Source organism: Bemisia tabaci, chromosome 1 (genome assembly GCF_918797505.1).
Source record: "Bemisia tabaci chromosome 1, PGI_BMITA_v3".
NCBI classification, from domain to species: domain Eukaryota; kingdom Metazoa; phylum Arthropoda; class Insecta; order Hemiptera; family Aleyrodidae; genus Bemisia; species Bemisia tabaci.
The window spans coordinates 74559819-74584094 of NC_092793.1; the positions used below are offsets into that span (position 1 = coordinate 74559819).

At 39.9% G+C, this 24276-nt stretch overlaps 1 long non-coding RNA gene across 1 annotated transcript; it reads left to right on the forward strand.

Moving 5' to 3' along the window:
- The first annotated feature begins 6018 nt into the window (after positions 1 to 6018).
- LOC140226011 (uncharacterized) lies at positions 6019 to 23485 on the forward strand. The gene is made up of 3 exons (XR_011900809.1): positions 6019 to 6189; positions 12872 to 12920; positions 17771 to 23485. It is a non-coding gene; the product is annotated as an uncharacterized lncRNA (long non-coding RNA).
- The last annotated feature ends 791 nt before the right edge of the window (positions 23486 to 24276 follow it).

The window sequence follows — 24276 nt, forward strand, 5'->3', positions numbered from 1 at the left end:
CCAAAAAGTTCGAAAAAATAGAAATCAAAAGTTCTATTTGGCCTCGTTTCCCTCACAAAATAGTGTGGACCCAGCACTATTTTCCCACCTTTCTGCAACTAACGCTGCATGATATAGTCCAAAAGCATCACGGAACTGCATTTTAAACTTGAAAAAGTAATACCTAAACTTTGATATCTGAATTTAGGCATGGTGCCTTGACTAAAATTTTGACAAGAAATAAATGGACAAATGGATCATGGACCTATGCACGCTAAAAGGAAGTATGTTGCATGCAAATAGTTCCCTTTAGCATTTATAAGTCCAGCGTAATAATCAGTGGCGTGGCGTTAATTGCGATATATCGATTGTTATGCCATTTAAACCTATGGTAAAGAATCTATTATTAAGGTGTCCGCTGGAACACCCTGTTTATCGATCATTTTCCATAGGTTTAAATGACATAAAAATCGATATATCGCAATTCACGCCGTGCCACTAATGATCATAGAACAGAACTTTTAACTACGTGGATGAGGGATTAGATAGAAATGTAGAAGCCAGTTTTGTCACCTGTTTCTAATCATACTAATAATTCATGATTTGCCTTGTTTGTTTCAGATGCGGCTGAAGATTCGGGCTTGGGGGAGGGATCGCTGAGGGGGAGGTTCCCAGGGAAGGGGGTTCGTAGGGTTGGGAAGTATCGCGGAACTAGGATTCCCAGGGGGGAGAGTCCCGGAGAGGGGGGGGGGTCCGTAGGGTTGGGTGCGGCATCGCGGGGTAGGGTTTCCTAAGGGGGGTTCCCGGGGAGAGGGGGGATGTCCGTGGGGTTTAAGTAGGATCGCGGAGTGGGGTTTCCAAGGGGGAAGGGCCGCGGAGTAGAATCACGGGGGGAGGAGTAGGATTTTTTTTTTTTTTTTTTTTTTTTTTCCGCGACTGGCTTGCTGAGATCCTCCGGGGCGTTACGTCCCGGGTCCGCCGTCGCCGGCAGGGGCGCCCGCCGGGACCCCGTGGGTCCGTTGGGCGTCCCTGCCCCCGACCCCCCGCGAGGGGGGTCTTTGCCCCCCCGCAAGGGGGGGCTTTTTCCCCCCTCGCGGGGGGTCGGGGGCGGGGACGCCCAACGGACCCTTATGGGGTCCCGGCGGGCGCCCCTGCCGGCGACGGCGGCTCCGGGGCGTTACGCCCCGGAGGATCTCAGCAAGCCACGAGTGGAAAAAAAAAAAAAGGGGGGAGGTGGGAAAGGAACCTGGGGCCGGAGGGGCCTGAAGCCGGGTTGGGGGAGGCCGTCATCGTAACGGGATCGTCGTAACGGGATCATCGTACCGGGATCATCGTACCAGGATCATCGTACCGGATCGTCGAATTTTTTTTTTTTTTTTTTTTTTTTTTTTTTTTTCTGTTTCAGGTGCAGCTGCCGTTCCCGCAACCGAAGGTAAGATACCGTTTAATTTCTCCTCATTTGTAAATAGGGGTTATAATCGTTAAGCAGTTTTTAGCGGGCACTACTTCCGTCTTCCGAGCAGAGCTGCTTTTTATCAGAATCAAAAATGGCGTGGAGCAGAGGAAGCATGGAGTTGCGTCAGCATTGGTAAGTACTTAATTCCCCCCCCCCCCCCCGTGGATTAGGGCTCATGGCGATACCACGTTAAAAAAAGCGCGCCTAAAGCTCTACCTCCAGGAGCAGTACCGTATCATTTACCTGATCGGACTATCCTAAGGTGGTGTGGAAACGAGCTTTTCAAAAATTGTTTCCCCGTTCCTTTTACGATTTGTGCTTTATACTGCCGTGCTGAGGAAAAACGCTGTATGAATATTCGAGAGGTGCCAAATGTCCTCCGATAAAACGTTTAGTAAAGAAGAAAGTTATGAATATTTTCCCTTGACATTTTCAGGAACTGTAGGTGAAATTGCGAACAAAATTATCTAAACATTTGGGAGAAAAATATTTAAACATTTTCCCAAAAATTCGTGATATCGCAGAGGAAATTTGGCAACGCCTGAGGGTTTATACGGCGTTCTTCCTTAGTACGGCAGTATAGCTTCTGGCTGACGTCAAAACCTGAGAATCTTTTTATTGAACCATACGAAACTGAAATTTTCAGGTGAGAGCAGCACGAAGCTGAAGAAGTGTGAATTTTCTTTTTTACACGGAGAGCAGAAATTAAATACCTGGTAACTGCCATCAGGTGCCTATAATGGGGCATCAGTTTCTAATAGACCAAATTTAGAGAAAATTTCCTGATGGAAATCCAATGAAAACGGGACACTTTACGCTGAGGAGCAACATGCATATTTTAGCAATAACCTGATGACGCTCGCCAGGTTTTGAATTTCTACTCGTCATGTATGATAGGCCTCGGTGATGTCATAAGTTTGTGTTGTATACTGCCGTGCAAAAGAAGAACGCCGTATGAACATCCGAGAGTTGCCAAATTTCCTTCGATATAAGGTTTATTTTTGAGGAAAGTTATGAACATTTATCTTTGAGATTTTCTGGAGCTTTAGGTTAAATTGGGAACAAAATTATTTGAAAAATTGGAAGAAAAATATTCATACTTCTACTAGGAAATTCGTGTTTTATCAAAGGAAATGTGGCAACGCTTGAAGGTTCATACGGCGTTTCTCTGTAGCACGGCAGTGTAGGGTCTACGGTTTGTAACCATTGTGTTACACAGCACCGCACCGTTCCGAGTCTATCACAAGGGGACTTTAACGCAGGAGTAGAAAAGTAGAAAAGTACGATGCCCATTGATGGTAAGCCAAGGTGACGTTTAAATGCTGCAGCACGAAGTTTACTTTCACAGTGGAGGGAAAGTTATTTTTCTTGAATTTCTGCATTATTTCATCTATTAATTATGACTTGACAAAAAAATTAGTCTAGATGCGTGAAATCACAAACTTTTAATTGCTTTATATTTTTATCCTTTTTAATTGTCGTTTCCTTCTCACATCTCGTATCTTTCATGCATGATATAAAATATGTTTCGATGCATATCAAATGGAGGAAGATTATCGTAGTCTCTCCACGAATGTTTCGTAATATTCGTTGAGGATTTGGTTGCGCATCAAAAATGTGTAAGCATGAGAAAAATACCTCAAGATTACGTAGCACTGAGCCCGTGCACGGAACTACAGACAACTGGATTCTTGGTCGCCAGAAGCAGCGATTTCGCAACCCCGGATTCCCTCCATTTAAACCTATACTAAAAAATCGATTCTTGTCGGAGCACATGGCTCCCCCCAAGAATCGATACGTTTCCATAGGTTTAAATGGAGGAAAGACGATGATGCCAATTTGCTGGATCCGCCAATGTCGCCTGGACAAAAGTACGGAACTACATTTCAACACAGCGAAACGCCTGCTCCCAGATTGTATTTATCAAGCTTTTAACTGAAAATGTGGCAGAGTTTTCATCTGATTACATGTGAAATCAACATGATTCGGGCAGCTCTTCTGCTGTGCTTAGGAAAAACGCCGTATGAACCTTCAGGCGTTGCCAAATTTCATTTGAAAAAAACACTAGTTGTTAATATTGTTCTTCCAATTTCTCAGATAATTTTGTTTGCAGTTTGATCTAAAACTTCTGAAAATTTTAAGAAAAAATATTCATAACTCTCCTCAAAAATGAACATTTTATTGAAGGAAATTTGGCAACTCTCGAATGTTCACACGGCGTTCTTCCTTAGTACGGCAGTATTCTGCCGTGCTATGGAAAAACGCCGTATAAACATTCGAGCTTCTCGCCAAGCCTCTCGCCAAGTTTCAATGTCTATTTTAAAGAAGAATTATGAATATTTTTCTTTTAAATTTTCGGATAATTTAGATCTGATTGCGAATATACTTCTCTGAATAATTGGTGGAAGATAATCACAGATTTCTTTTCATAATTTGTTAGAGGAAATTTAGCAACGTCTGAAGACTCATGCGGTGTTCTTCCTCTAGGTGTGGTAGTATTGCACAGTTATATTCCTACATACATCGGCAAAAATTGTAGTTAAATTTTTCAATCGTGAAACGGCGTATTTTGTACAAGTATTAAAGCTTTGAGAATAGGTTGATTTGTCCTACTTCTCTCGTTGCCTTTGAAAAATGGTCGACCCGACAAATTCCCATAACATTTATCATCAAAGAAGGGGTATCGTTAAGGGCCTTTTTTGGGCCCACCCTGAAATTCCTCAACTCCGCGATTTTTGGTCATTGAAGGTCTATATTTTACGGAATGCATAATGGTTTGGTCATTTTCGATCTATTTCGGGGTCTATCACTGGCCTAAACATGGGTCTGAAGGCCAGTTTTGGCGAAAAATGCAGGTTTTTCGGCATTCAAAGCGCTGTTTCATACCGATCCCTTCGGAGGACAAAAAAGTCCTTCAAGTATGTTCATTAGGGATGTAAGAGAGTCACTTTGGCCAATTTTCGTTGATGTCAAACTTTGCGCTCATAGTAAAAAAAAACTTTTTAGAATTTTCCTGTTTTTCATCATTATTTAAAATGGCTTAAAAAAGCGACTCATCTTACGCCAGAGTTTAACTTTTTGGCAATAAATGGACGTGGATGGTCAAAACCTTCGTCAAAAAACTTTTTTGGATTCAAGTCATTCTGTCCCTGAGTATACGCTTTGGCAGGATTAATTTGGTGAGTTACTTTACTTGCTGCATTTATATCACTTTTTTTTTTTTTTTTTTTTTTTTTTTTTTTTTTTTTTTTTTTTTTTTTTTTTATATCACTGAAAATTGTATTTCTTCGAAGGAGATGTGGTAGTGTGTAGTATACTGCCGTGCCCAGGAAGAAAGCCGCGTGAACATTCGAGAGTTGCCACATTTCCCTCGGTAAAAGGTTTGTTTTTGAGGAAAGTTAGGAGTAATTTTCCTTGAAATTTTCAGGTACTTAAGGTGAAATTGCGAACAACTTTATCTGAAAAATTGGACGAAAAATATTCTTAAGTTTACCCGGAAATTTGTGTTTCATCAATCGAAATTCAGCAACGCCTGAAGGTTCATACGACATTTTTCCTCGGCGTGGCAGTGTGAGACTTGAAGGCCCTCGGGAGGCGATTTTTTACAGGGTACAAAAATTGTGGAGGCTGAGAATTTATTTCTTAGATTTTTCAGATTTCCAACTCTGATGAAGGATTGCGACTCTCACACATTCTAAAATTGAAACGCTGGATGCAGAGAGGGCATTTCTTGGTTGCGGTGTCGTAGGATCTCGGTTAACGTTTTGTCCACTAAAGTTAAAGCAAATTCATGGAATTCGTTAAAACGTTTACTGAATTTTCTCTATGATTTTGCGATGCTTAAAATTGAAAGTTTCACAAAATAAACCCAATAATTTCATCTCTAAAATATACATTAGCAGTAGAGATTCTGAAACACCGCAACCAAGAAATACCCTTTCTGCGCCCAAAAACTCGGTTAACAAAATATTCCACAAAATTTTGACCGGCGTGTTGTTATGATCTTTTTGCAAAAACCCAGCGCATGGCAGAAAATTGCAGAGGCCTAGAACAATTTGCACCTCCGATTGTTCATTTTGATTTTCTCGAAACACAAAATAGTTGCATCCAACAGTTTCCTCTCAAAAATATAAATTAGCAGTAGAGATTCTGAAACACCGCACCCGAGAAATACCCTTTCTGCACCCAACGCCTCAATTGCGTCTTTGTTTTGTCCTCTTCCTTCACGTTGTCTTTCGTAGCAACGGAGCTGGAGATTCGTGTTTTGGGCAGGTGTGACTATCCGTCACGCTCTTCCTTGCCTAAGTTTTCCCCTGATACTTATTTTGTCATCACCACTTCGACAACACCCAGACACTATCCCTTTTATACAACTGCCGATTTCCTTTTTCATCAGAGTCTCGATAAGAGAATTTGCTCCGATACCGGCCGGGCCGCGGGCGGCCCGGCGGTGGTACCTGTCGCCGAACGACCAGAGATTCTACCGAGCGGATGTTCGGCTTATCTGACCACCCATAGCCCCCTACCCCCTTACCAGAGACTGATTGGAGACGTTACGTGAAACGAGTTGCGGCAGTGGCAGTCGGGTGTGTGAAGTCGCAGGTGACGGTTCAGTACAATTCAGTGGCTCGTGAATTTGAGGAGTTGATTTTTCAGTCAAGTTTGGTGATTCCTCGCCCCGCTATCCATTATTTTGAACCGCAACTTATTCAGTCCAATTCAATTTTTTGCTGAGTCGCTTTGGAGTTAAATTGGTAAGTCACTTGCTCACATCATCAAAAATTGAAGGGTGGGAGCAGGAAGGGCATTTTTTGGTTGCGGTGTTAGAGTATCTTCATTTTCAATTTATATTTTAGAGAGGAAAGTAAATTTTCTGATTGTTTTAATTTTCAGCATTGTAAAATGTTAAAGAGTATTTAGTAAAAAATTAGCGAATTTCATCTATTTGCTTTGATTTTAGTGGATGAAACGTTAACGGAGATCCTTAGACATCGCAACTAAGAAATGCCCAGTTTACACTCAGCGCTTCAATTTTCCTTTTTAAACGAAGAGTCGTCTGACTTGAGAGTCCCTGAGGGGCGATTTTCTCTTTAGATTTCCTCGAGATTTTTTTAATCCTGGTAGTCTCACAATCAATGGAGTTACTATTTTGTCACGTCGGTTGTCATTGTATAAGTTAGGAATCTGTAGCCTTTTTCCATGATTTTTGGTTTGAGGATATCGTTTTGGAAGTCATTTTTAGTTTTCTTCTTGCGCTTACTCCCATAATGTTGATTTGTTGAGTCTTTTGCCTGGATCGCAAAATATTTTGACTATTCGAAGGAGATGTGGCCGCGTACAGCCTCTGACTCGCATGAGTCTGAAAAGGGGGGGGGGATTCTTTCTTTTGATTTATCCTGTTTTCAATCCTATGGATGGATGTAAACGCGATGATACAGTAATTTGCCGAATTTTTGAGTTTAAGGTGGTTTGTGGTGGCTTTCGATGGACGCCATATTTTGTGTCAGAACGGCATGCGACATTTCGCATCAATTGGTTCCATTTTTTCAGCTACTCGTCATTTTTCTCCAATTTTGAGATCGCAATTCTGTTGTCAGGAGACTACAGCACTTACTTACCAATTCTAACAAAGAAATCCAACGTAATAAAGGCGTGGTTTTTTTACAGAGAAAATGTCGCATTCGAGTACAGTTTCGGTATCAGTATCGAATGCGATGTTTTCTCTCTAAAAAAACCAAGCCTTTATTAGGTTGAATTTCTTTGTTAAAATTGGTAAGTGAGTGCTTTAGTCTCCTGACAACAGAATTGCGATTTCAAAATTGGAGAAAAATGACGAGTAGCTGAAATAATGGAACCAATTGATGCGATATATCGCATGCCATTCTTACACAAAATGTGGCGTCCATCGAATCACCTTAACTTTGACCTGAGCTTACGGCGTCTTATGGATAAACTGGTCTTATGTTCATCCTATTTTTTCAGACGTTTACACTTTCAATTTTTCATATTAAAGTGACATTTAATAATGACGTGTAATGTATAATAATCGCGTTGAGTAAGAATTAGAAATAAAATCCCAAGTAGCACAAATTGCAATTAATAGCAATTACGTAAAAAAAAAAATATTACAATTGAACTGAGTGTTGTGTATGTTGCCTAGCTTCAATTTGAAGGGGTCCCGTCAATTGAAACTTATTGCAATAAAATTGAAATAAGCTGCAATTTTTCATTGCATTGCATTGCATATTGCCTATCTTTCTGACACATGGAGCTCATTTTGTTGATTGTTTAAAATCGGCATAAATCGACTATGTAAAAATATTGCAATTTGATGGTAAAACATTTACAGGTGTAGGTATTAAAATCAAATTGCAATTTAATTTCATTATTTCCGTTGCACTGTGCTACTTGCGAATGATATATATCTACATTAAAAGCCTTTCTCTCATTATACAGTTTCTCGGCAGAAGAAACCGGCTAACAAGCATGAATTTCGCAGTACATTGAATTTCTCTCGGAAAAGCTTGTCTTGAGTAAAATATCTGTTTCCCGGAGATCGGTGGGTATTGAGGAAGACTGAGGTCTTCAGCGCCGATGCGCTGAAAATTACACAAGATTCAACCATCATAGTCCCACCATTTTTTTTGCAGACCTCTGTAATTTTTGAACTGAAAGACGGTGCACTGAATATCGATCATTTAGAATAAGATTTTCATGAAATCGATGACAGATTTTCATTTTACCGGATATGTTTTCCTAAAGTATTCCACGGTAGTTCCCCGCTTTAAGATTTAGGGGTTGCGGGTTTTTATAGACTTCGTTAAAGCCACCCGTGCAGTAAGCGAGGTTGTTTCTAGGTTCCTTTCAGCCCCTCCTTCCCCTCCCATGTTGCAACGCTGCGCTGGCCAGTTGGAAAAATCAGATCCTTACGTTCGTCTCGTTTCGTCGTGTCGGCGTCGCACAGTGCAGTGTCCTTATGGGCGGACGGGAAATAATTCATATCTGATCGAATAATGCATGGAATTCAATGAAATTTTGACAGTGTTAAGTATTCATCATGTACTTGCTTGTATTAAAGTCAAAGTTTCCAAAATTTCCCAAATGATTGAATATGGTGTTGCCAAATTTTGCCAAATATGCCGTTATTTTTCCACTTATTTTAATGACATGAGTACATATTTGTGTGGGTAAAAGAGAGAAGACCAACCTGAAATCACAACTAACAAGGCTTACGAGGGTATATCTGGCCCTCTCATAACACCTAAATTTTAAATACAGTGTTGCCAACGCGCCTGGAAAAAGCAGTTTTTTTAGCAATAATTCAAGAATTAAAATGTATAGATTCACGCAAGCTCGCTCCAAAAATCGACTGTATACTTACAGATGCTAACGATGCATATTTTATTTTTTAACTCTGGCCTAACAAAACTAAGGTCTATCCTTTCTTTCATTCCGAATTTCAATGCTGCGTAAAATGAAAGCTGAAAAATTCAAATATACACTATAAAATAATGAGGTTTCCGAGGATCAGCATGAGAAAAAGGACGAACACTTGGATTTGGTCATATTACAAGTCTTTAATAAAAAGGAAAAGGCATTTCAAAAAATAAAAAATTCAGCTCAGTAAAACATCACCGAAAATTTACAGCAAAATTAAACTTCACAAGAGACAAGAGAAAAAAGAAAGATAAAGACAAAAAATCCATAAAAATACAAAAAAAGCCATAAAAAAAACAAAAAATCCATGAAAAATACAAGAAATTTTGTCAAATTTTCGTCTGAGACACGTTTGTTTGCGAATAGTTCTCGGAGTTTCCCCTCGATTGTTGTAACGCACTCCTTTTTCGATGCTCGTGTCCACAAGTCGGAGAGATCTAGTCCAGGGCCTGGTAGCTAAAAATGAGGCTACCTATAATTTCGGGTACACAGCGATTTTTTTAACCTACCTTATGTTTTTTTGGTCGCCGAATCCGAATCTGAAGTTTTCTACCGCGTATCTGTGAGCATTTTCCGCCATTTTGAAAAAATGGCCTAAAAAGGCCTTTTTTTGCGGTTTTTTTGATATAGCAGCTACGCATGAGGAAAAGTCCCGGATTTAGTTAATGTTTTGAATAGCTGACATAATTTGGAAGAAAATTGTGTGTACATATGCTAGGTTTGCTTAAAAATTGAGGAAGATACAGCATCGTGAACATCGCGCCCATTCACGTTTTCGCGGCGCACCCGTCAACGCGCGATCCGGCTCGCCGCGGTCAGTCAAATCCGAAGCGTTCCAAAGTTCCGAAATCCGAGGTTCCTCAATTTTTGAGCAACTTAGCATATTCATATACCATTTTCTTCCAAAATATGTCAGCTATTCAAAACATTAACTAAAGCCGGGACTTTTTCTCATGCGTAGCCGCTATATAAAAAAAAACCGCGAAAAAAGGCCTTTTTAGGCCATTTTTTCAAAATGGCGGAAAATGCTCACCAGATACGCGGTAGAAAACTTCAGATTCGGACTCAGCGACCCCAAAAACATAAAGTAAGCCAAAAAAAATCGCTGTGTACCCAAAATTCCAGGTAGACTTACCAGGCGCCTGGACTGATCAGAGTTTTTCAGAGCAAGACCTTGAGACAGAAAAAACGAAATAACCTTATTATTCGCAGCCAGACGCAGATGGGACTTGAAAATTCAGAATCTACAGGAAATTTGCAATCATTATCACTTGTCAGGAAAATAGGTTATTTTTGGTTTTTCTTAAAAACGTCTTTAAAGTTTAAGTAAGAAGGAAGAATATTAAATTAGAGTACCATCGAAAAACGTGCTCAAAAGTAATGTTTAGAAGTTGAAAAAATAATTTTTACGATTAAATCTCAATTAAATAACTTACCAGAAGTGTTTGTAGCCATTTTTATCACCAACCGGACATTTGGTACCGTGTCAATCAGCCTTGATCACTGCTATGACAACACTTGCGCGTCATCGGCTACCGCTATCACCGCGCGCGGAGCTTAAATCTCATCACCTCCCCTCACGCCAATTCGATGCAAATCAGTAAACAAACATTGAAAATAATACCACCAATGTCCCCATTTTTCGTATATCTCATTACTTTTTTCATTTTATATGTTCGAAAATTTGACTTATTTCCATTGGACACTGCACTGTGCGTCGTCAAAAAGAGAGCTAGACAGCTTGTTTTCATTAACAGGAAATCTCAGACAGATAGCAGAGTCTAGACAGGGTAACAAAAGGCAGGTGGAACTGTCGAATTGGTTTCCCTAAACTTCGAAACGATTACATAATAGGGAGCGACAAAGAGACTTATCGGTTTCCTGTCCGGCGAAATGTCTCTGAAACGCCTAGGGTAGAAGGGTTGGGCCCACACGCACACGTCTTTCGCCAGACCAAAATTGCCGTGCTAAGGAAGGACGCCGTATGAGCATTCGAGAGTTGTCAAATTTCCTTCAGTAAAATGTTTATTTTTGAGGAGAGTTATGAATATTTTTCCTTGCAATTATCAGGAACGTTAAGTAAACTTGCGAGCAAAATTATCTGAAAAATTGGAAGGAAACTATTCATAAGTTTACCAGGAAATTCGTGTTATATCAAAGGAAATTTGGCAACGCCTTGAGGTTCCTACGACGTTTTCCCCTAGCACGGCAGAAAAGTCTCAGTGGTTTCAGATCGTCCGAGCACACGCGCGACCCCCCTCCCGCCTCCTCAAACGATGCCCGGCCTATCGCATTTTCCTTTGCTAGTTGCCTGTTCAGTCTAGTCCAGAGATTGCCTCTCACTTGCGCGCAGTATCCGACCGGTGACAGTAGCCTCACTTAAATCTTAAAATCTGGTCGCTGATCGTCAAAACGTATCTTTTACGGCTGTGCTGCTCCTCTTGAAGTGCTCGTCAACTGTTTTTTGAGGCAATTTCTATGTGTCGTGAGCAAATCCTCGCTAAAAATAATCGTGGTGAGAAAGGCATTTTCTTTGAAACGAATTCTCGATCTGATCAGTTTACCCGTGTGTTGAAATCCAGTTACCTGTGGTTTTTATGGACTTTCAGGAGCGTTTCCGAAGGCTCCATTTGCGTTCGCGAAATTCATAAGTGACTCTACAATTCTACATGTGCTTACTTTCGTATTCGTGACATATTAGCAGCTTCAGCTTTACCTAGTTCAAAGTGAGTCTGTCTTACTTCATGTTTCTGAACGGTCGGATTGTCGGACAGTTGGATTGTGTCTTTATTTGGTCCTCTTAAAATGGGTCTTCAGTGTATTTACTACCTACTCGATTTTTTTCTCCAAGTTTTCAATATGCAAAATTTCGCAATGATTAAATCATTCACGGGGTTTGATCATTTAAATGCCTCAGTCGGGCATCACTTACGGTGTAAATTAATATTTCAACTAGAAACAAGTAACTAAGGATTTATCCGAAAATTCGAACCGTTCATGGGGCGATAAGTCAAAATTTGCTGATTAGCTATTCGAGGATATTTTATTGCCGGTGGAAACCAATTTATTAATTTTTTTTCGCCTTCCAAAGAGGAGATGTAGGAATGTGGGAAGTATCCTATACAGGATGATCCAGCAGGGTTAAACGGCCAGCCTGCAGGAGCCGAAGCATCCCCTCTTTAAATTGAGATTTCGATTTTTTTGGATCATTTATGAGATTAGGGCTTAAAATTGCAGGAGTGTACAAATTTTCATGAGATTTGGTTACAACTGTTGCCAAAATTCTGGAAAAACTATTTACTTTCCGACATTTGGGAAGGGGGCGTAGCTTCGACTGGGAACACTTTTGGAAAAAACTTTATACAACAAAAAAGTCTTATTTTGACCCATGACCCATAGAACACGCTCCTGGCTGGCCGCTTTAATTCTGGATCACCCTGTATAATACGATGGAAATGAATGACTTCACTGGTTTTTGCATCATTAACTTGGCCTCAAGAATCCTAAATCATGTTTTACCTAGTATTTTACCTTTGTGAAAGAGGCTTTTTAAAATCGAGTCGAAGTGATTACTTCTACCGCCAAAATTTCCACCATATATCTCCATCTGCGCAATCTAAGTACATAGTTTCAAACTCTTATTATTTTAATTATAAACTCAAAATGTTCTGAATCCCATATTTAACTTGCAGACTTACTTTCTCCCATCCCGAAAATACTAGAAAAACAAGGGGGAAACGGGAAACAAGGCTAAAATACACAATTTTTAAGCGAACAAAATAAAATATTTTAACAAAAAACCGAGACGTTTCGACTCAAAACTGAGTCATTTTCAGTCGGAAATATTACGATAAAAATTTAAAAAAACTATGAAAAACCTGAGCCCTACATGGTGGTTTCCGAATCCCGAAAATGTGACTCCCAGTTATTTTCATTGTTATTCATGGCTCTAATCCTTTTGATACATTTCGATTATTTTCTTTTTGTTTTATTTTTCAGATTTTCCGGCTTCACAACCTGTCTGTTAAGAACTAACGAGTCGCTGAAGGTATGTAGTCTTCTTATTTGACACTACCGTATGATTCGATATTTCCGCTTTTTCCCATTATGTTAACATTCCAATGATGCGTAGACTCAACTTTTTTCTTCCACAACCCTCATTCGTCGTCAGGGATATCGTTATTAACTTCATTCAAATTCTTTGCTCCAATTTCCCACTTTACTTACCCATTTTCCTTGATTTTCACGGTTTTTCCTGACATTTTTTCATTTGTCTTAATTTTTTTCAATTTTCCTCGACAAATTATTTTCTCCCCCTACATTGTCTTATATTTGTGGCTTTTGCAAAGAATCTCAATCCTTGTATTTACTGTCCGTTGACTCTCCTCTTCTCCGTCAATTCACCCCCCCCCCCACCCCGAAAGAACGTAATTCCATCTAAATGTTGCCAAATTTCTCCTCGCGAATTGCAGATCAACAAGGAAAATTTCGGGCATTACTAACTGAAAACATTGATTATTATTCTCAGATTTAATGGAAAAAAACAGAAAAATGACTAAAAATTGCACAGGTACATTTGAGTAAAATTTATGAATATTTTGAGTCAATTTGGCTACCTTGGAATGGAGTAACATTCCCTCGTCCTGGAGACTACGCATTGGACCTGCCTTTCACGAAGGAGAAAACTCTCGGAGTTTTTAAGAATTTATTTTAAGGTTATATTTCACCTAAAAAATTATAAACGACAGAAAATCTGCAACGTCGCAAACCGAGCTTCGAGGTTTGGAAGTTGGACCGTCGATATGAAGTTAATAATCCATCAATAATTAAATTGTTTGTCCCTTGCCCCTTCATTAGCCTCATTAAAATCAGTGCGGAATGAAGCATGCGACTTATCGAGCTTCTGCGTGTACTGTGGTATCACTCGAAATTGAAGGCACTCTTTTATTCCTGTGAGCCTATCGTCGTTGCGTCACCCTGAATGTCTCTGTCTCTGTCAGTAGTCATATCGGATTTAAAAGTTTTATTGGACTTTCTTTCGCTGGTTAGTGGTAAAATTTATCTGGTTAAGTGAATTTTATCTGGTTACTAGTGAAAAGGTTCAGCTTGAAGCACTTTTGCACCTGTTTGCTACAAGAGGGGAGAGGGGTTATTAAGTCGGCCAAAATGGCTTAGGTAATATTTGAACGGCCCCTCTTAAGAATTTTCTGTGCTGAATTTACCGATTTTTCCAACTTTCTTTTATAGTCAGTGCTACTAAGACTCTGCACCTATCTCTATCATTTAGCGAAAATCGGATCGCCTTTGAATTTTAATAGACTGGTTTAGTATCTTCGTCATAGTTCAAGTGTAAACAGAGACATGACCTTATCTATGATTCGAGTCTTTCACGTTAAGGCGGTCCAATTCGCCCAAGTGTTTCTTGCAATCGAAATTTCTCGTGCTTGATGAGTTCTTAACTGATTCATGACCTGTCAATACCTAAATTTCAATGAATTAACTCACGAAGAAGTTGCATGGGAGGTTATATTAAGTCATAATATTTTTTTTTGGTTTGAACCTAGAGTTCGATCGGTCGTTCGCGAATTGCGTATAGGCAGTGGAAAAATTGCGTGGGCTACAACCTTGGATAATGGATGATACAAAATGTACTTCGTTTTGATCAAAATGAGCTCCATTTTTGCGCGCACCTTCCGAAGTTGTGAAGGCGTTGTTCTACGCATTTCCAACGAGTAAAGAGGCGAGAGCGAGACTAGAGATCGTGCTATGTTCGAAGTATCCTGACAGTTTTGCAGGCGCTTCCCGTGACGCGTGATCGCTTTTCGCGGCAAGTTCAAAATTTCGAAAAATTTCCTCCGGAGGATGAGGTCCATTTTCACAGATCCGGTCCCACTTATGAAGCAACGAAGCTTTCTCGCGTATCCGCAACAACAATAATGAGTTCGGCCTCTCTCCCGCTGACACGGAGGTTTAAGGTGATTCGACGGACGCCATATTTTGTGTCAGAATGGCGATTTATTGCATCAATTGATTCCATTTTTTCAGCTACTCGTCATTTTTTCCAATTTTGAGATCGCAATTCTGTTGTCAGGAGACTAAAGCACTCACTTACCAATTTTAATAAAGAAATTCAACGTATAAGAAATGCGTGGTTTTTTTTAGAGATAAAACATCGCATTCGAGTGCAGTTTCTATACCAGTGTCGAATGCGATGTTTTCTCTCTAAAAAAACCACGCCATTGTTACGTTGAATTTCTTTGTTAAAATTGGTAAGTGAGTGCTTTAGTGTCCCGACAGCAAAATTGCGATCTCAAAATTGGAAAAAATCACGAGTAGCAGAAAAAATGGAACCAACAGATGCGATATATCGCATGCCGTTCTGACAAAAAATATGGCGTCCATCGAATCACCTTAACACGGGGGAAAAAATTTGGATGGGACGAAGCGCGTGACGCAACCATTTCGATTTCCAAGAGGGTAAAAGTGAATCGGTCAATTACAAAATGGCTCAAGCGCCAGTTATAAAAATACGAAAAAACAGTTGAAACTGTATTAACCAACCCGTTTTAAATTGCAAATTAACTAATAATGTGATTAATTAATTCATTGCTTTAATATTTTAGAGCTCTGAGATTTGTAAGGGGTCAGTTAAAACGGTGATCATACCAATTTTCTCGAATTCTCATTATAGGCGCTTGAGCTCTTTTGTAACTGACTGATTTAATTGCTTATGCACGCTATGGAGATGGTCCCCCCCCCCCCCGCTGACTCAGGGACTTCAACGCAGGAGTACAAAAGTTCGACGCGTGATACAACTATTTCGACCTCCAAGGTGATGAAATTGCATGTCGACAAAATGAAGGAGAATAGCCTGTGTCAGACTATCAAAATACTCATCCAAAATGTCAAGGTCAAGTGCTGTGATTGGTCCAAGTCATCGTATAAGCCAATCACAGCACCTGACCTTGATATTTTGATGGCTAGCTTTGATAAAGTGACATAGGCTAATCTCCTCTCGACTGACTCAAAGACTTTAACGCAGGAGTACAAAAGTTGGACGCGTGATACAACTATTTCGACTTCTAAGGTGATGAAATTGCATATCGACAAAATGAAGGAGAATCTCTCCTCGGCTGACTCAAAGACCTTAACGCAGGAGTAGAAAAGTTGGATGGGTCAAGAGCAGAGACCGAGACTAGACATCGGGTTCCGCCGCAAGCTAGGTGAGACGCCGCGATGCGTAAAGTATACTGCCGTGCTAGGGAAGAACACCGTATAAACATTCGAGAGTTGCCAAATTTCTTTTGATGAAAAGTTTATTTTTGAGGAAAATTATGAATGTTTTTCCTTGACATTTTCAGGAACTTTAGATCAAAATACAAACAAAATTCTCTTGAGAATCGAGAAGAAAAATATTCATACGTTTACCAGGAAATTCGTGTTTTATCACAGACAGTTTGGCAACACCTGAAGTTTCATACGGCGTTTTTCCTTACCACGGCAATATACCTACGGTTTTGCAGACTCTCCGCGATCGTTTTTTGTACAAAGCTCGAAGTTTCGGAAACTGAATTACATACCTACCATACGTAGAAACTTCTGTGTGTATTTTCTGCGATACGTTTTAAACTTCCGGGACTTGTCAGCCCTTCTAAGGTAGAGCTTATAGTGTCCATGAAGGATATGCTTTCAGAAGAAATTAACTTCAATTTTGGCCGTAGCACAAGGCGGCGTTTTATGACCCGGCTCCTGTTTGTTTATCCTCATTTTTTACTCGTTCATTTTTTAAATGGTGGCCAAACGGTGGGTAAACATTTTTTCAGCCAAACGGTGGGTAGAGGGCATCCGTGAAGAGATGGAGTGATGCCAGCTTCCGGAGGATCTCTATCATGACAGATTCCTGTGGCGGGTAGGCGTCGCAGAGCGCTCTAGCGCGCCGTATAAGCGGCTCAAACATACACACACTCAATTTTTCTAAGATATACGACTAAAAGCTTGTGAGAGGGGCATGTTATCATGGCATTAAGTTCTTCTAGAGTCTGGCAGACTTACTCCACGCGTGTCTAGAATATATAGACGCGCGTGGAGTAATAATTGAAAGGACGTACCGTAAACGCCTATTACCTCCTACACGCTCTTTCTCATAAAAGGTCCATCATTCATACCTCGCAAATGTCCGTGCATTTCCGCGAGATGGAAAAGGAAAGCTAACAAGTTTGCTTAAGTTTTTTCCCCTAGATCTGTAAAACCAATCCAACCGTATATTTCAAAGCCCAAGAATGCGTTTTCTTTCTTTTTTTCTTCTTTTTTCTTATTTTCTTTTTTTTTCTCTTTTTAAATAAACAAGGTAAATCTTCAATCTGAGGTTGGCAGATGAACCATTATTGTGGTCGGTATAAAGTTTAATTTTTCTGAGCCGTAGGCATCGTATACATACATCTTTACAACACGTCTAAGGGTAAATAGCGGGAGGACGGTTTTAAATTGTGCTTTAAAATAAAAGCGGCGCATGTTATGTGTTTCAATAAATTGCGATTACATGGGAAAGTTACTGCAATCAGATCAAAGTGATGCGTATGTTGTTTATTCTCCATTTGAAGGGACTCCTCTTTTTAAAATTTTATTAGAATAAAATCGCAATAAGGTGCACTTTTTTGTATTGCAAATTGCCTACCGCCTTAAACGTAGAACTATTTGATCGTTTACAATGGGAAGTTATTAACCAAAGGATGTAATGATAATGCAATTTAAATGGTAAAAAATGGCAATTGTTTCCATTAACTTGTACCATTCTTTCAAATTTTCGTTGCTCTATGCTCCTTGGGAACGATATTGTTATATTTATGAAAATTTTATGTTGAATTTATCTATTAAAGCATTCTTTTCTTTCTTTTGCAGTAATTATGTTGTGGTCTCTCTAACATTTGTCAAGGCTGTGCACGAAGACAGAATTTTCACTTTGCATCTGAGTTGTTCCTGAATTTACGGATCATTGCTTCATCACGGTAAAATCTCTCCAACTCCTTCCTGTTCTCAGAATTAATTGCGAACGAATCGACCATTTGTCTATACTCTCAATTTTTCAAAGTGAGCTGGTACAGTATTCTTCCTCACCACTAGCAGTTGCGAGTTGCCATTTAGGTAGATTTTAGTAAAATCAGTCCAACTTCATTCCACGTTGCCTATAATTGAATCTCTCAGTTTGAAAACTTCCAAACTCGGCACGGTGCTCCTGAAGGGGGTTTAAATCGAAGTTGGTCATGAACGAAAAATTTGAGCTAGATGAATAAATTATTTAAACATTTGTTGTAAAAACTCATAAGTAACGACAATTCTGCAAAATTTCCCGCCCAAACGCCATCATTTTATGGTCGAATCCCTAATTTTGAAGTTTGAAACTTTGCAACGTCGTAACGGGAGCAAAAAAATATTCTCGGTCATGAAAATTTTAGGAATGTCGCACTTCAGACGAGAAAACAACATATCAAAAATTAGATCAATTCACCGAGAAATGGGCCCATGTCATCGTGCTACCTTCAAACCCAACATTTTCAAGTTTAAAACTTTTGCATCGTTGCAACGAGAGGAAAAAAATCCCTACGGTCATCTGAATTGGCCACTGGATTTTCAGGGGATCATATTGACTATATTATAAATTATCTAATAAGGAATTACTATTTGTGGCTCATTTATGAATGCACTTATCTTTGTAGAGAAAATCAAAGTTTGGGCGAGGAGGAAGAGCAAAGAAAGAAAGAAGAAGAGAAAAAAGAATTGAAAGAGGAGGAAGAAAAAGGGACAGAAGAAAGAGAGAAGAACGGGAAGAAGAAAGAGGAGAATAGGAAGAAGAGAGAGAAGAATAGGAAGAAGAGAGAGAAGAATAGGAAGAAGAGAGAGAAGAATAGGAAGAAGAGAGAGAAAGTAGGAAGAGAAGAAGAGGAAGGAAATCAGGAAGAAGGGAGACAAGAGAGGAGCATTAAGAAGATTTAAAAGAAAGGAGAACACGGCGAAATGAGAGAATACGATGATGGGAGAGGGGGCGAGAGAGAAGGGGGAAAGGAAAGGAGAGAAAAGAGGGGAGGGAAGAAGAGAGAGAAGAATAGAAAGAGGAGGTAAATTACAAAGAAAAAGAGGAAGAAGAGTATACAGAAGGAAGAAAAAGAGAGAAAAGAGAGAGGGAAGAAGAGGAGAAAGGTGAAAGAGAGTAAAATAAGGTAAATAAGTAAAAGTAAAAGAGAGAGAAGATGAACAAGACTGGGGAAAAGAAAAGAGGAAGAAGTAAGTGAAGATGTAAGAAGATCTAGAAGAGAGAAACGATGAAGAACAAAAAAAGCAAGGAGAGGGAGTGTGGGACAGAAAGGAAGGTAAAGAAGAAGAAGCAGCACACATTCTGCATAAGGACATTGATGGCACTTGCGCTGTTCTAAAAATGAGCCTCAAATATTAATTCCTCATTGCAAACTTTAGTTCTACACCATTAGGAATGAAGAATTTTTTTTTTTTTTTTTTTTTTTCGCGTTATCAAAAGATTTCAGTCTTTTAATTCCTGAGCGGCAGGGATGGATGTATCCAACATATGACGGTGAAACTACTAAACCGCGTACCTATCTTGTTTCGATTGTATGAAGTCGTCTGAATGGATGGGAGTAATTGGTGAAAGAGTGGTGAGTAGAGTTATCGTGAGTGTTGTACATCTGGAAAATCAAGAAAATTTAAAATGGAATTTGTCAATATTATCTTCATTCTAAATTTCTACGATTATCTTCATTTCGTTCATCTTTTTTTTAATTAGTAATGATAGTTGCATCCTTGTTAATTATTTTATTCCATAGTAATAAATTATTTCATTAATACATTTGTTCTGGGGCTGCAATGCTCCTTCCCTCAAACATAATTTTAGAAATTTTGCAGCGCTGGGCCTCCAAAGATTTGCCTTTCATTCTGCTTTTTCTTGCTTCAAAAAACTTTATCAATTGAGTGAGATTTATTCTGCTGGAGAAGAAAAAGAGATAGAAGAAAAGAGAGAAGAAAAGAGAGAAGAAAAGAGAGAAGAAAAGAGAGAAGAAAAGAGAGAAGAAAAGAGAGAAGAAAGAGAGAAGGAAAGAGAGAAGGAAAGAGAGAAGGAAAGAGAGAAGAAAGAGAGAAGAAAGAGAGAAGAAACGAGAGAAGGAACGAGAGAAGGAACGAGAGAAGGAATGAGAGAAGGAATGAGAGAAGGAATGAGAGAAGGAAAGAGAGAAGGAATTAAAACAGAAATTAAAGAAGAAATTATAGAAGAAAAGAGAAAGGAGAGCACGAAGATAAGATAAAGAAAAGCACGAAGAAAAGAGAAAGAAAAGTATGAAGAGAATAGGAAGAAGAGTAGGAAGAAAAGAGATAGAAGAGCAGGAAGAAAAGAGAAAGAAGAGCTGGAAGGAAATAGAAAGAAGAGCGGGAAGGAAATAGAAAGAAGAGCGGGAAGGAAAGAGGAAGAAGAGAAGTAAAAGAAGAGAAGAGAGAAAAAGAGAAGAAAAAGAAGAGAAGAGATAAAAAGAGATGAAAAAGAAGAAGAGAGAAAAAGAGAAGAGAAAGAAGAGAAGAGAAAGAAGAGAAGAGAAAAAGAGAAGAGAATGAAGAGAAGAGAGAAAAAGAGAAGAGAAAGAAGAGAAAGAAGGGAAAAGAGAAAAAGAAAAGAAAAGAAAGCAGAACACATAAAGAACAATAATTCAATTAAATTTCGTACTTTATTTTCAGTCCCTCTCCCTCCCAATTAGTGAGTGGTCTTGGGGATTTTAAATATTCTAGCGCCCAGTTTTACTAGAACGAGGGGCCTACGATACCGCAGCTTTTGGTTTGGGGTCGCAGTAGTGCTTGCACTTCCGTTGGACGGTCGGCAGCCATGGCATCCGTTGAAGGCCGAAACCAATGACCCAGGACCCGGGTGCACGGGAAGGCCTGAGGGCGGTAGAGGAAACCCCTTCGGCAGATAAAAATGTCTTCGAGTTGGCAGGGGTCTCTAATGGCGAAATGAATAATTAAAACCTCTTCATCCTCTCTGTTTTTCTTTTAGTTTTCGTTAAAGAGTGGATTGGTATAGATCTAGCGGGTAACTGACTATTTTCTTCTTAACTTTTCTTGATATTTCAAAAGCACAACACTCACGAAAATTCTATTCCCTCCTCTTTCACCAACAGCTCCCATCCATTCAGGTGACTTCATATGATTATCTTCATTTCGTTTCTCTTCCTTTTTAGCAATGATAGTTGCATAATTGATAGTTATTTTTCCTAGCAATAAATTAGAGCTACTTACCCCTATCTTATAGTTATTTTTCCTAGCAATAAATTAGAGCTACTTACCCCTATCTTATTCATCAATACATTTTTGTTTTGGGGTTAAAATGCTCCTTTTCTCTATCATACATTCATTATTAAATAGAATAAAGGATGAATAAGGAAGTAAGTAGTGACTTGCGAAAGAAAGAAAGAAGAAAAATCGATATAGAGAGTAAAAAAGAGATGCTAAAAGTGCATTAGAAGTTTTAAAAACAGAGTTTGATGACATAGAACAATATTTTCGACTTAATATACCCTTGAGACCCAAAGTGTTCATCTGCCTGCCCCCGTAGCGTCGCCTGAGTAGACCCGTGAAATTGGTATACGTGTCAGCAGAGTTCCCAATATTCGTGTTGCCCCAAATATATTAGATTATTGTTCTGTCACCGATCAAAAATTGATTGCTCGGAGATTTGATGGAAATTTTTTTTTTTTAATCGGAGGAAATTATACCGTAAGTTCAGATATACTTTAGAGTTGCAATGCACGTCCAGTGCTCTTATTTACCTATGTGTCCTCCTAGCCTGACTGCTCATCGGAGCAAGCTACGTTTTTTAGCATCTCAAAAGCAATATCAACTCCATTATGAATACTTATGGGTAAGACATAAAGGAGATATACGGATGAGAAAGGACAGACTCCATTACCTGGATTTATTTTCATTCGAAATTCATTTGATTTGCAATCAGTACAACAGGCAGCGCCTGATAATGACAGGTCGAATCCTACCTACAGCAGATGGCGGCACCGTTTTTGCCAAAGTTAATGGTCCATCTAGACTAATGCATTTGATTAAATTTAATCGGTGACTGTGCTTTATTTGAACTAGTATCTGGACTTGAAAAGGAGATGAAAAGGAGATGAAAAGGAGATGAAGAGGAGATGAAGAGGAGATGAAGAGGAGATGAAGAGGAGATGAAGAGGAGATGAAGAGGAGATGAAGAGGAGATGAATAGGAGATGAATAGGAGATGAATAGGAGATGAAAAGGAGATGAAAAGGAGATGAAAAGGAGATGAAAAGGAGATGAAAAGGAGATGAAAAGGAGATGAAAAGGAGATGAAAAGGAGATGAAAAGGAGATGAAAAGGAGATGAAAAGGAGATGAGATGAAAAAGAGATAAAAAGGAGAAAAAAGGGATGAAATGAAAAAAGGAATAAAAAGGAGATGACAAGGGGATGAAATGAAAAAGAGATGAAAATGTGATGATAATGAGATGAAATGAAAATGAGATGAGATGAAATGATAATGAGATGAAATGATAATGAGTTGAGATAAAATGAAAATGAGTTGAGATGAGATGAAATGAAAATGAGAGGGGGGAGGGAGGGTCTGGTGCCGGAGCCTCCTCGTGGTGGACCTGGGGCGGGTCTCCGACCCGTGCCAAACGCCGGCAAACCTGTTGTGATTCTGCACCCTCCCTCGCCTCAGGTTGTTAGCCCATATCTCCTCACACATCGTAACGAGCAATTTAGGATCAAGCGCATCCTTGGTACGTTATTACCTTGGTTGTTAGCCCATATCCCTAATACGCTCGGGCATGGATCAACCGCTTCCTTGGTGCCTTGCTTCGCGCAGCAAGGCTGTTTACACCTTGGATGTTAGGCCATATCCATTGCAGCCTTGGATCAAGCGGAACCTTGGTACGTTATTACCTTGGTTGTTAGTCCATATCCCTGGCTTACGGAAGAGATCAAGCGGAACCTGAGGAACATGAGGGGAACGATGATCTTCAGAGGACCACTGATAGTAGTTAGGCCATATCCTTGAACCGCGAGGTGCAAGGATCAACCGGTACACAGTGGTCTGAAAATCCCGATCTGTGACCGACTTTGCGCGATTCGTCAGCGACCAAATGCAGGGGTGACCGATCGAAGCCTGGCAATCCTGTTCTGGTCAACCTCCGGTATCTGCCGATGCTTGCGCACTAAAGCCGTCATCCCCCCGGGACACTTTAGACCAGGCAAAGTCGGAACCGGAGGGTCGGACGCCTCTCAAACGGGCTGGTGGTTGGGGCGATGTTGCAGATTGAAGTAGGTTTTGATGCAGGAGAGCCGAATACTTCACGAGAGTTCCGGGGCCTCGTGGCTCAGGGTATTCTGTTCTCCTGGGCCGAACAAGCCGGACAAAGTTTCAGCAATCTCTATCTCTGTAGAGAGTATCCAGCTACGAGTTTGTTGTCTCACTGCTGGATCGCACGGTGGTAGAGGAGTTCCCTGCATTCGGTCATTGGCGAATTGTTCACTGTTGTGAGTGAGGGTGCGCGACCTCGAGGCGACCCAACTCTTCATGGCATGAGATCTTGAAGAGGTCACTGGTTATCCTTACTAAATCTCACTCGACTAAACCTCTGATCTCGTAGGAACTGAGTAGATCCGTTGTGCTTCGTTCGCGCGGGAGTCCGTGTGAAAAAAGCAGAACGGAGAAGAGATCTTAAGGAGGAAACTGGTCGGTCCGGACCGGCTATAGGGCATCCGATCTCGAGTGAAACAAAGGCATGAGCCCCATGCCTTTGTCTTTTAAAATTTCTTCTCAATTTCTTCAAAATTTCTTCAAAATTTTGAATTTCAAATTAACGTAATGCCATGGGAGTTGTAAGTTGGACGGTGGAAGCGTTGCCGTCTGATGTCGGTTCCTCCTCGTGGTGGACGGTGGAAACGAGGGTTTTACCCTCGGCTAATCGCCGACAAAATATATGTGCTGGTTTTGGTAGTAATACCTACACAAAGGTCGATAGTATAGACAAACTATTATGTCTCATGCTCCTCTCCCTAGCACCTTTTATGAATGAATAAAACACTGACAGTTTTTGACCATTCTCTTGCGTAAGCATGAAAAGTTTCACATGAGATCTTCGAGTTCTCACTGCCGCTCCTCCCAATTTGGTTTATATCTCGCAGGCAAGTATTCTTAACGAACGAAAGTTAGCTCATTTGTGCGAGTATACTGAAGCGTGAAACTAGAAACAATTCCATTGAAAATTACCGGAAATTCCAACTAGATTCATTCTTATTTTCCCGTTGTATCTTTGATTTAAAGTTCTGGTATTTCGGAGAAGCACCACATTTCTTATGAAACTTGCTGGAATATC